Here is a 14,969-nt window from a genome sequence, read left to right as displayed (position 1 = left end):
TTCCCCACACACTGAAATCCCTTCCCCACACACTGTAACCCCTTCCGCACACACTGAAACCCAACCCCACACACTGAAGGCCCACCCCCACACACTGAAACCCCTTCCCCACACACTGAAACCCCTTCCCCGCACACTGAAACACATCCCCACACACTGAAACACCTTCCCCACACACTGAATCCCCTTCCGCACACATTGAAACCCATCCCCACACACTGAAACACCTTCCCCACACACTGAACCCCTTCCGCACACACTGAAACCCCTTCTGCACACACTGAAATCCCTTCCCCACACACTGAAACACCTTCCCCACACACTGAAACACCTTCCGCACACACTGAAACCCATCGCCACACACTGAAACCCCTTCCCCACACACTGAAACCCCTTCCCCACACACTGAAACGCCTTCCGCACAAACTGAAACCCCTTCCGCACACACTGAAACACCTTCCCCACACACAGAAACCCCTTCCCCAAACACTGAAACCCCTTCCGCACATACTGAAACCCCTTCCCCACAAACTGAAACCCCTTCCCCACACACACTGAAACACCTTCCCCACACACTGAAACACCTTCCTGCTCACACTGAAATACCATCCTCACACACTGAAACACCTTTCACACAAACTGAAACCCCTTCCATAGACACTGGAACCCTTCCCCACACACTGAAACACCTTCACCAAACACTGAAACCCCTTCCTCACACACTGAAACAGCTTCCCCACACACTGAAACAGCTTCCCCACACACTGAGACCCCTTCCACACACACTGAAACACCTTCCACACACACTGAAACACATTCCCCACACACTGAAACACCTTCATCACACACTGCAACCCCTTTCGCACACATTGAAACACTTCCCCACACACTGAAACCCTTCACCACACACTGAAACACCTTCCCCACACACTGAAACCCCATCCGCACACACTGAAACACATTCCCCACACACTGAAACCCTTCCCCACACACTGAGACCCTTCCCCACACACTGAAACACCTTCCCCACACACTGAAACCCCTTCCCCACACACAGATACACTTCCCCACTCTCTGAAACCCCTTCCCCACACACAGAAACCCTTCACCACACACTGAAACACCTTCCCCACAGACTGAAACACCTTCCCCACACACTGAAACAGCTTCCTCACACACACTGAAACCGCTTCCCCACACACTGAAACACCTTCCCCACACACTGAAACAACTTCCCCACACACTGAAACCCCTTCCGCACACACTGAAACACCTTCCCCACACACTGAAACCTTTCCCCACACACTGAAACACCTTCCCCACACACTGAAACACTTCCCCACACACAGAAACACCTTCCCCACACGCTGAAACCCCTTCCCCACACACTGAAACCACATCCCCACACACTGAAACACCTTCCCCACACACTGAAACCCCATCCCCACACACTGAAACCCCTTCCCCACATACTGAAACGCCTTCCCCACATACTGAAACGCCTTCCGCACACACTGAAACCCCTTCCGCACACACTGAAACACCTTCCCCACACACTGAAACCCCTTCCCCAAACACTGAAACTCCTTCCGCAAACACTGAAACAACTTCCCCACACACTGAAACCCCTTCCCCACACACTGAAACCCCTTCCGCACACAGTGAAAACCTTCCCCACACTCTGAAACCCCTCCCCACACACTGAAACCACTTCCGCACACACTGAAACACATCCCCACAAACTGAAACACCTTTCCCACACACTGAAACCCCTTCCATAGACACTGGAACCCTTCCCCACACACTGAAACACCTTCACCAAACACTGAAACCCCTTCCTCACACACTGAAACAGCTTCTCCACACACTGAAACCCCTTCCCCACACACTGAAACACCTTCCCCACACACTGAAACCCCTTCCCCACACACTGAAACCCCTTCCCACACACTGAAACACCTTCCCACACACTGAAACCCCTTCCCCACACAGTGGAACGCCTTCTGCACACACTGAAACCGCTACCGCACACACTGAAACCCCTTCCCCACACACTGAAATACCTTCCGCACACACTGAAACACATCCCCACACACACTGAAACACCTACCCGACAAACTGAAACCCCTTCCCCACACGCACTGAAACACCTTCCCCACACACTGAAATACCTTCCCCACACACTGAAATACCATCCCCACACACTGAAACACCTTTCCCACACACTGAAACCCCTTCCATAGACACTGGAACCCTTCCACACACACTGAAACACCTTCACCAAACACTGAAACCCCTTCCTCATACACTGAAACAGCTTCCCCACACACTGAAACCCCTTTCCCACTCACTGCAACTCCTTCCCCACACACTGATACACCTTCCCCACACAGTGAAATAACTTCACCACACACTGCAACCCCTTTCGCACACATTGAAACACCTTTCCCACACACTGAAACCCTTCCCCACACACTGAAACACCTTCCCCACACAATGAAACCCCTTCCGCACAGACTGAAACACCTTCCCCACACACTGAAACCCTTCCCCACACACTGAAATCCCTTCCCCACACACTGAAATCCCTTCCCCACACACTGTGACCCCATCCGCACACACTGAAACCCATCCCCACACACTGAAAGCCCACCCCCACACACTGAAACCACATCCCCACACACTGAAACCCCTTCCCCGCACACTGAAACACACCCCCACACACTGAAACACCTTCGCCACACACTGAATCCCCTTCCGCACACATTGAAACCCATCCCCACACACTGAAACACCTTCCCCACACACTGAAACCCCTTCCGCACACACTGAAACCCCTTCTGCACACACTGAAATCCCTTCCCCACACACTGAAACCGCTTCCCCACACACTGAAACACCTTCCCCACACACTGAAACCCATCGCCACACACTGAAACCACTTCCCCACAGACTGAAACCCCTTCCCCACGCACTGAAACCTTTCCCCACACACTGAAACACCTTCCCCACACACTGAAACACTTCCCCACACACAGAAACACCTTCCCCACACACTGAAACCCCTTCCCCACACACTGAAACCACATCCCCACACACTGAAACACCTTCCCCACACACTGAAACCCCATCCCCACACACTGAAACACATCCCCACACACTGAAACACATTCCCCACACACTGAAACCCCTTCCCACACACTGAAACCCCTTCCCCACATACTGAAACGCCTTCCGCACACACTGAAACCCCTTCCGCACACACTGAAACACCTTCCCCACACACTGAAACCCCTTCCCCAAACACTGAAACTGCTTCCGCGAACACTGAAACAAATTCCCCACACACTGAAACCCCTTCCCCACACACTGAAACCCCTTCCGCACACAGTGAAAACCTTCCCCACACTCTGACACCCCTCCCCACACACTGAAACCACTTCCGCACACACTGAAACACATCCACACAAACTGAAACACCTGCCCCACACACTGAACCCCCTTCCCCACACACTGAAATACCATCCCCACACACTGAAACACCTTTCCCACACACTGAAACCCCTTCCCCAGACACTGGAACCCTTCCCCACACACTGAAACACCTTCCCCAATCACTGAAACCCCTTCCCCACACACTGAAACAGCTTCCCCACAGACTGAAACTCCTTCTCCACACACTGAAACTATTCTCCACACACTGAAACCCCTTCCCCACACACTGAAACCCTACCCCACACACAAAAACACCTTCCTCACACACACTGAAACCCATTCCCCACACACAGAAACACCTTCCCCACACACAGAAACACCTTCCCCACACACAGAAACACCTTCCCCACACACTGGAACACCTTCCCCATACACTGAAACCCCTTCCCCACACACTGAAACCCCTTCCCCACACACTGAAACACCTTCCACACACACTGAAACACCTTCCTCACACACACTGAAACCCCTTCCCCACACACTGAAACACCTTCCCCACAAACTGAAACACCTTCCCCACACACTGAAACCCCTTCCCCACACACTGAAACCCCTTCCCCACACTCTGAAACCACTTCCCCACACACTGAAACCCCTTCCCACACACTGAAACCCCTTCCCCACACCGTGGTACGCCTTCCGCACACACTGAAACCCCTACCGCACACATTGAAACACCTTCCCCACACACTGAAACCCCTTCCCCAAACACTGAAACCCCTTCCGCACATACTGAAACACCTTCCCCACACACTGAAACCCCTTCCCCACACACTGAAACACCTTCCGCACACACTGAAACACATCCCCACACAGACTGAAACACCTACCCGACAAACTGAAACCCCTTCCCCACACACACGGAAACACCTTCCCCACACACTGAAACCCCTTCCCCACACACTGAAACCCCTTCCCCACACACTGAAATACCATCCCCACACACTGAAACACCTTTCCAACACACTGAAACACGTTCCATAGACACTGGAACCCTTCCCCACACACTGAAACACCTTCACCAAACAGTGAAACCCCTTCCCCACACACTGAAGCAGCTTCCCCACACACTGAAACCCCTTCCCCACACACTGAAACACCTTTCCCACACACTGAAACCCCTTCCCCAGACACTGGAACCCTTCCCCACACAATGAAACACCTTCCCCAATCACTGAAACCCCTTCCCCACACACTGAAACAGCTTCCCCACAGACTGAAACTCCTTCTCCACACACTGAAACTATTCCCCACACACTGAAACCCCTTCCCCACACACTGAAACCCTACCCCACACACAAAAACACCTTCCTCACACACACTGAAACCCATTCCCCACACACAGAAACACCTTCCCCACACACAGAAACACCTTCCCCACACACTGAAACACCTTCCCCATACACTGAAACCCCTTCCCCACACACTGAAACCCCTTCCCCACACACTGAAACACCTTCCCCACACACTGAAACACCTTCCTCACACACACTGAAACCCCTTCCCCACACACTGAAACACCTTCCCCACAAACTGAAACACCTTCCCCACACACTGAAACCCCTTCCCCACACACTGAAACCCCTTCCCCACACACTGAAACCACTTCCCCACACACTGAAACCCCTTCCCACACACTGAAACCCCTTCCCCACACCGTGGTACGCCTTCCGCACACACTGAAACCCCTACCGCACACATTGAAACACCTTCCCCACACACTGAAACCCCTTCCCCAAACACTGAAACCCCTTCCGCACATACTGAAACACCTTCCCCACACACTGAAACCCCTTCCCCACACACTGAAACACCTTCCGCACACAGTGAAACACATCCCCACACACACTGAAACACCTACCCGACAAACTGAAACCCCTTCCCCACACACACTGAAACACCTTCCCCACACACTGAAACACCTTCCCCACACACTGAAATACCATCCCCACACACTGAAACACCTTTCCAACACACTGAAACACGTTCCATAGACACTGGATCCCTTCCCCACACACTGAAACATCTTCACCAAACAGTGAAACCCCTTCCCCACACACACTGAAACACCTTCCCCACACACTGAAACACCTTCCCCACACACTGAAATACCATCCCCACACACTGAAACACCTTTCCCACAAACTGAAACCCCTTCCATCGACACTGGAACCCTTCCCCACACACTGAAACACCTTCACCAAACACTGAAACCCCTTCCTCACACACTGAAACAGCTTCCCCACACACTGAAACCCCTTCCCCACATACTGAAACACCTTCCCCACACACTGAAACCCCTTCCCCACACACTGAAACCCCTTCCCACACACTGAAACCCCTTCCCACACACTGAAACCCCTTCCCCACACAGTGGAACGCCTTCCGCACACATTGAAACCCCTACCGCACACATTGAAACACCTTCCCCACACACTGAAACCCCTTCCCCAAACACTGAAACCCCTTCCGCACATACTGAAACACCTTCCCCACACACTGAAACCCCTTCCCCACACACTGAAACACCTTCCGCACACACTGAAACACATCCCCACACAGACTGAAACACCTACCCGACAAACTGAAACCCCTTCCCCACACACACGGAAACACCTTCCCCACACACTGAAACCCCTTCCCCACACACTGAAACCCCTTCCCCACACACTGAAATACCATCCCCACACACTGAAACACCTTTCCAACACACTGAAACACGTTCCATAGACACTGGAACCCTTCCCCACACACTGAAACACCTTCACCAAACAGTGAAACCCCTTCCCCACACACTGAAGCAGCTTCCCCACACACTGAAACCCCTTCCCCACACACTGAAACACCTTTCCCACACACTGAAACCCCTTCCCCAGACACTGGAACCCTTCCCCACACAATGAAACACCTTCCCCAATCACTGAAACCCCTTCCCCACACACTGAAACAGCTTCCCCACAGACTGAAACTCCTTCTCCACACACTGAAACTATTCCCCACACACTGAAACCCCTTCCCCACACACTGAAACCCTACCCCACACACAAAAACACCTTCCTCACACACACTGAAACCCATTCCCCACACACAGAAACACCTTCCCCACACACAGAAACACCTTCCCCACACACTGAAACACCTTCCCCATACACTGAAACCCCTTCCCCACACACTGAAACCCCTTCCCCACACACTGAAACACCTTCCCCACACACTGAAACACCTTCCTCACACACACTGAAACCCCTTCCCCACACACTGAAACACCTTCCCCACAAACTGAAACACCTTCCCCACACACTGAAACCCCTTCCCCACACACTGAAACCCCTTCCCCACACACTGAAACCACTTCCCCACACACTGAAACCCCTTCCCACACACTGAAACCCCTTCCCCACACCGTGGTACGCCTTCCGCACACACTGAAACCCCTACCGCACACATTGAAACACCTTCCCCACACACTGAAACCCCTTCCCCAAACACTGAAACCCCTTCCGCACATACTGAAACACCTTCCCCACACACTGAAACCCCTTCCCCACACACTGAAACACCTTCCGCACACAGTGAAACACATCCCCACACACACTGAAACACCTACCCGACAAACTGAAACCCCTTCCCCACACACACTGAAACACCTTCCCCACACACTGAAACACCTTCCCCACACACTGAAATACCATCCCCACACACTGAAACACCTTTCCAACACACTGAAACACGTTCCATAGACACTGGATCCCTTCCCCACACACTGAAACACCTTCACCAAACAGTGAAACCCCTTCCCCACACACACTGAAACACCTTCCCCACACACTGAAACACCTTCCCCACACACTGAAATACCATCCCCACACACTGAAACACCTTTCCCACAAACTGAAACCCCTTCCATCGACACTGGAACCCTTCCCCACACACTGAAACACCTTCACCAAACACTGAAACCCCTTCCTCACACACTGAAACAGCTTCCCCACACACTGAAACCCCTTCCCCACATACTGAAACACCTTCCCCACACACTGAAACCCCTTCCCCACACACTGAAACCCCTTCCCACACACTGAAACCCCTTCGCACACACTGAAACCCCTTCCCCACACAGTGGAACGCCTTCCGCACACATTGAAACCCCTACCGCACACATTGAAACACCTTCCCCACACACTGAAACCCCTTCCCCAAACACTGAAACCCCTTCCGCACATACTGAAACACCTTCCCCACACACTGAAACCCCTTCCCCACACACTGAAACACCTTCCGCACACACTGAAACACATCCCCACACAGACTGAAACACCTACCCGACAAACTGAAACCCCTTCCCCACACACACGGAAACACCTTCCCCACACACTGAAACCCCTTCCCCACACACTGAAACCCCTTCCCCACACACTGAAATACCATCCCCACACACTGAAACACCTTTCCAACACACTGAAACACGTTCCATAGACACTGGAACCCTTCCCCACACACTGAAACACCTTCACCAAACAGTGAAACCCCTTCCCCACACACTGAAGCAGCTTCCCCACACACTGAAACCCCTTCCCCACACACTGAAACACCTTTCCCACACACTGAAACCCCTTCCCCAGACACTGGAACCCTTCCCCACACAATGAAACACCTTCCCCAATCACTGAAACCCCTTCCCCACACACTGAAACAGCTTCCCCACAGACTGAAACTCCTTCTCCACACACTGAAACTATTCCCCACACACTGAAACCCCTTCCCCACACACTGAAACCCTACCCCACACACAAAAACACCTTCCTCACACACACTGAAACCCATTCCCCACACACAGAAACACCTTCCCCACACACAGAAACACCTTCCCCACACACTGAAACACCTTCCCCATACACTGAAACCCCTTCCCCACACACTGAAACCCCTTCCCCACACACTGAAACACCTTCCCCACACACTGAAACACCTTCCTCACACACACTGAAACCCCTTCCCCACACACTGAAACACCTTCCCCACAAACTGAAACACCTTCCCCACACACTGAAACCCCTTCCCCACACACTGAAACCCCTTCCCCACACACTGAAACCACTTCCCCACACACTGAAACCCCTTCCCACACACTGAAACCCCTTCCCCACACCGTGGTACGCCTTCCGCACACACTGAAACCCCTACCGCACACATTGAAACACCTTCCCCACACACTGAAACCCCTTCCCCAAACACTGAAACCCCTTCCGCACATACTGAAACACCTTCCCCACACACTGAAACCCCTTCCCCACACACTGAAACACCTTCCGCACACAGTGAAACACATCCCCACACACACTGAAACACCTACCCGACAAACTGAAACCCCTTCCCCACACACACTGAAACACCTTCCCCACACACTGAAACACCTTCCCCACACACTGAAATACCATCCCCACACACTGAAACACCTTTCCAACACACTGAAACACGTTCCATAGACACTGGATCCCTTCCCCACACACTGAAACACCTTCACCAAACAGTGAAACCCCTTCCCCACACACACTGAAACACCTTCCCCACACACTGAAACACCTTCCCCACACACTGAAATACCATCCCCACACACTGAAACACCTTTCCCACAAACTGAAACCCCTTCCATCGACACTGGAACCCTTCCCCACACACTGAAACACCTTCACCAAACACTGAAACCCCTTCCTCACACACTGAAACAGCTTCCCCACACACTGAAACCCCTTCCCCACATACTGAAACACCTTCCCCACACACTGAAACCCCTTCCCCACACACTGAAACCCCTTCCCACACACTGAAACCCCTTCCCCACACAGTGGAACGCCTTCCGCACACATTGAAACCCCTACCGCACACACTGAAACCCCTTCCCCACACACTGAAATACCTTCCGCACACACTGAAACACATCCCCACGCACACTGAAACACCTACCCGACAAACTGAAACCCCTTCCCCACACGCACTGAAACACCTTCCCCACACACTGAAGTACCTTCCCCACACACTGAAATACCATCCCCACACACTGAAACACCTTTCCCACACACTGAAACCCCTTCCATAGACACTGGAACCCTTCCACACACACTGAAACACCTTCACAAAACACTGAAACCCCTTCCTCACACACTGAAACAGCTTCCCCACACACTGAAACCCCTTCCCCACACACTGCAACTCCTTCCCCACACACTGAAACACCTTCCCCACACAGTGAAATATCTTCACCACACACTGCAACCCCTTTCGCACACATTGAAACACCTTTCCCACACACTGAAACCCTTCCCCACACACTGAAACACCTTCCCCACACACTGAAACACCTTCCCCACACACTGAAACACCTTCCTCACACACACTGAAACCCCTTCCCCACACACTGAAACACCTTCCCCACAAACTGAAACACCTTCCCCACACACTGAAACACTTCCACACACACTGAAACATCTTCCCCGCACACTGAAACCCTTACCCACACACTGAATCACCATCCCCACACACTGTCACACCTTCCCCACACACTGAAACCCCTTCCCCACACACTGAAACCACTTCCCCACACACTGAAACACCTTCCCCACACACTGAAACCCCATCCCCACACACTGAAACAGATCCCCACACACTGAAACCCCTTCCGCACACACGGAAAACCCTTCCCCACACACTGAAACACATTGCCCACACACTGAAACCCCTTCCCACACACTGAAACCCCTTCCCCACACACTGAAACGCATTCTGCACAAACTGAAACCCCTTCCGCAAACACTGAAACACATCCCCACACACAATGAAACACCTACCCGACAAACTGAAACCCCTTCCCCACACACACTGAAACACCTTCCCCACACACTGAAAACGCTTCCCCACACACTGAAATACCATCCCCACACACTGAAAAACCTTTCCAACACACTGAAACCCCTTCCATAGACACTGGAACCCTTCCCCACACACTGAAACCCCTTCCCCACACACTCAAACACCTTCCCCACAAACTGAAACACCTTCCCCACAAACTGAAACACCTTCCCCACACACTGAAACCCCTTCCCCACACACTGAAACCCCTTCCCCACACACTGAAACCACTTCCTCACACACTGAAACCCCTTCCCACACACTGAAACACCTTCCCCACACCGTGGTACGCCTTCCGCACACACTGAAACCCCTACCGCACACATTGAAACACCTTCCCCACACACTGAAACCCCTTCCCCACACACTGAAACACCTTCCCCACACACTGAAACCCCTTCCCCACAGACTGATACACTTCTCCACTCTCTGAAACCCCTTCCCCACACACAGAAACCCTTCACCACACACTGAAACCCCTTCCCCACAGACGGAAACACCTTCCCCACACACTTAAACAGCTTCCCCACACACACTGAAACCCCTTCCCCACACACTGAAACACCTTCCCCACACACTGAAACAACTTCCCCACACACTGAAACCCCTTCCGCACACACTGAAACACCTTCCCCACACACTCAAACCTTTCCCCACACACTGAAACACCTTCCCCACACACTGAAACACTTCCCCACACACAGAAACACCTTCCCCACACACTGAAAGCCCTTCCCCACACACTGAAACCACATCCCCACACACTGAAACACCTTCCCCACACACTGAAACCCCATCCCCACACACTGAAACACATCCCCACACACTGAAACACATTCCCCACACACTGAAACCCCTTCCCACACACTGAAACCCCTTCCCCACAGAGTGAAACGCCTTCCGCACACACTGAAACCCCTCCCGCATACACTGAAACACCTTTCCCACACACTGAAACCCCTTCCCCAAACACTGAAACTGCTTCCGCAAACACTGAAACAACTTCCCCACACACTGAAACCCCTTTCCCACACACTGAAACCCCTTCCGCACACAGTGAAAACCTTCCCCACTCTCTGAAACCCCTCCCCACACACTGAAACCACTTCTGCACACACTGAAACACATCCCCACAAACTGAAACACCTACCCCACACACTGAAACCCCTTCCCCACACACTGAAATACCATCCCCACACACTGAAACACCTTTCCCACACACTGAAACCCCTTCCCCAGACACTGGAACCCTTCCCCACACACTGAAACACCTTCCCCAATCACTGAAACCCCTTCCCCACACACTGAAACAGCTTCACCACAGACTGAAACTCCTTCTCCACACACTGAAACCATTCCCCACACACTGAAACCCCTTCCCCACACACTGAAACCCTACCCAACACACAAAAACACCTTCCTCACACACACTGAAACCCATTCCCCACACAGAAACACCTTCCCCACACACTGAAACACCTTCCCCATACACTGAAACACCTTCCCCACACACTGAAACACCTTCCCCACACACTGAAACACCTTCCCCTCACACTGAAACACCTTCCTCACACACACTGAAACCCCTTCCCCACACACTGAAACACCTTCCCCACAAACTGAAACCCCTTCACCACCCACTGAAACCCCTTCCCCACACACTGAAACCCCTTCCCCACACACTGAAACCACTTCCCCACACACTGCAACCCCTTCCCACACACTGAAACCCCTTCCCCACACCGTGGTACGCCTTCCGCTCACACTGAAACACCTACCGCACACATTGAAACACCTTCCCCACACACTGAAACCCCTTCCCCAAACACTGAAACCCCTTCCGCACATACTGAAACACCTTCCCCACACACTGAAGCCCCTTCCCCTCACACTGAAGCACCTTCCTCACACACACTGAAACCCCTTCCCCACACACTGAAACACCTTCCCCACACACTGAAACAACTTCCCCACACACTGAAACCCCTTCCCCACACACTGAAACACCTTCCCCACACACTGAAACCCATTCCCCACACACAGAAACACCTTCCCCACACACTGAAACACCTTCCCCATACACTGAAACACCTTCCCCACACACTGAAACTCCTTCCCCACACACTGAAACACCTTCCCCTCACACTGAAACACCTTCCTCACACACACTGAAACCCCTTCCCCACACACTGAAACACCTTCCCCACACACTGAAACAACTTCCCCACACACTGAAACCCCTTCCGCACACACTGAAACACCTTCCCCACACACTCAAACCTTTCCCCACACACTGAAACACCTTCCCCACACACTGAAACACTTCCCCACACACAGAAACACCTTCCCCACACACTGAAAGCCCTTCCCCACACACTGAAACCACATCCCCACACACTGAAACACCTTCCCCACACACTGAAACCCCATCCCCACACACTGAAACACATCCCCACACACTGAAACACATTCCCCACACACTGAAACCCCTTCCCACACACTGAAACCCCTTCCCCACAGACTGAAACGCCTTCCGCACACACTGAAACCCCTCCCGCACACACTGAAACACCTTTCCTACACACTGAAACCCCTTCCCCAAACACTGAAACTGCTTCCGCAAACACTGAAACAACTTCCCCACACACTGAAACCCCTTTCCCACACACTGAAACCCCTTCCGCACACAGTGAAAACCTTCCCCACTCTCTGAAACCCCTCCCCACACACTGAAACCACTTCTGCACACACTGAAACACATCCCCACAAACTGAAACACCTACCCCACACACTGAAACCCCTTCCCCACACACTGAAATACCATCCCCACACACTGAAACACCTTTCCCACACACTGAAACCCCTTCCCCAGACACTGGAACCCTTCCCCACACACTGAAACACCTTCCCCAATCACTGAAACCCCTTCCCCACACACTGAAACAGCTTCACCACAGACTGAAACTCCTTCTCCACACACTGAAACCATTCCCCACACACTGAAACCCCTTCCCCACACACTGAAACCCTACCCAACACACAAAAACACCTTCCTCACACACACTGAAACCCATTCCCCACACACAGAAACACCTTCCCCACACACTGAAACACCTTCCCCATACACTGAAACACCTTCCCCACACACTGAAACACCTTCCCCACACACTGAAACACCTTCCCCTCACACTGAAACACCTTCCTCACACACACTGAAACCCCTTCCCCACACACTGAAACACCTTCCCCACAAACTGAAACCCCTTCACCACCCACTGAAACCCCTTCCCCACACACTGAAACCCCTTCCCCACACACTGAAACCACTTCCCCACACACTGAAACCCCTTCCCACACACTGAAACCCCTTCCCCACACCGTGGTACGCCTTCCGCACACACTGAAACACCTACCGCACACATTGAAACACCTTCCCCACACACTGAAACCCCTTCCCCAAACACTGAAACCCCTTCCGCACATACTGAAACACCTTCCCCACACACTGAAGCCCCTTCCCCACACACTGAAACACCTTCCGCACACACTGAAACACATCCCCACACACACTGAAACACGTACCCGACAAACTGAAACCCCTTCCCCACACACACTGAAACACCTTCCCCACACACTGAAACACCTTCCCCACACACTGAAATACCATCCCCACACACTGAAACACCTTTCCAACACACTGAAACCCCTTCCATAGACACTGGAACCCTTCCCCACACACTGAAACACCTTCACCAAACAGTGAAACCCCTTCCCCACACACACTGAAACACCTTCCCCACACACTGAAACACCTTCCCCACACACTGAAACACCATCCCCACACACTGAAACACCTTTCCCACACACTGAAACCCCTTCCATAGACACTGGAACCCTTCCCCACACACTGAAACACCTTCACCAAACACTGAAACCCCTACCGCACATACTGAAACACCTTCCCCACACACTGAAACCCCTTCCCCACACACTGAAACACCTTCCCCACACACTGAAACCCCTTCCCCACACACTGAAACCCCTTCCCACACACTGAAACCCCTTCCCACACACTGAAACCCCTTCCCCACACAGTGGAACGCCTTCCGCACACACTGAAACCCCTACCGCACACACTGAAACCCCTTCCCCACACACTGAAATACCTTCCGCACACACTGAAACACATCCCCACACACACTGAAACACCTACCCGACAAACTGAAACCCCTTCCCCACACGCACTGAAACCCCTTCCCCACACGCACTGAAACACCTTCCCCACACACTGAAATACCTTCCCCACACACTGAAATACCATCCCAACACACTGAAACACCTTTCCCACACACTGAAACCCCTTCCATAGACACTGGAACCCTTCCACACACACTGGAACACCTTCAACAAACACTGAAACCCCTTCCTCACACACTGAAACAGCTTCCCCACACACTGAAACCCCTTCCCCACACACTGAAACCCCTTCCCCACACCGTGGTACGCCTTCCGCACACACTGAAACACCTACCGCACACATTGAAACACCTTCCCCACACACTGAAACC

Source organism: Heterodontus francisci, chromosome 28 (assembly GCF_036365525.1).
Source record: "Heterodontus francisci isolate sHetFra1 chromosome 28, sHetFra1.hap1, whole genome shotgun sequence".
Taxonomy (NCBI): Eukaryota; Metazoa; Chordata; class Chondrichthyes; order Heterodontiformes; family Heterodontidae; genus Heterodontus; species Heterodontus francisci.
The sequence above is the reverse complement of the archived record's forward strand: the minus strand, read 5'-3'. Positions refer to the sequence as shown.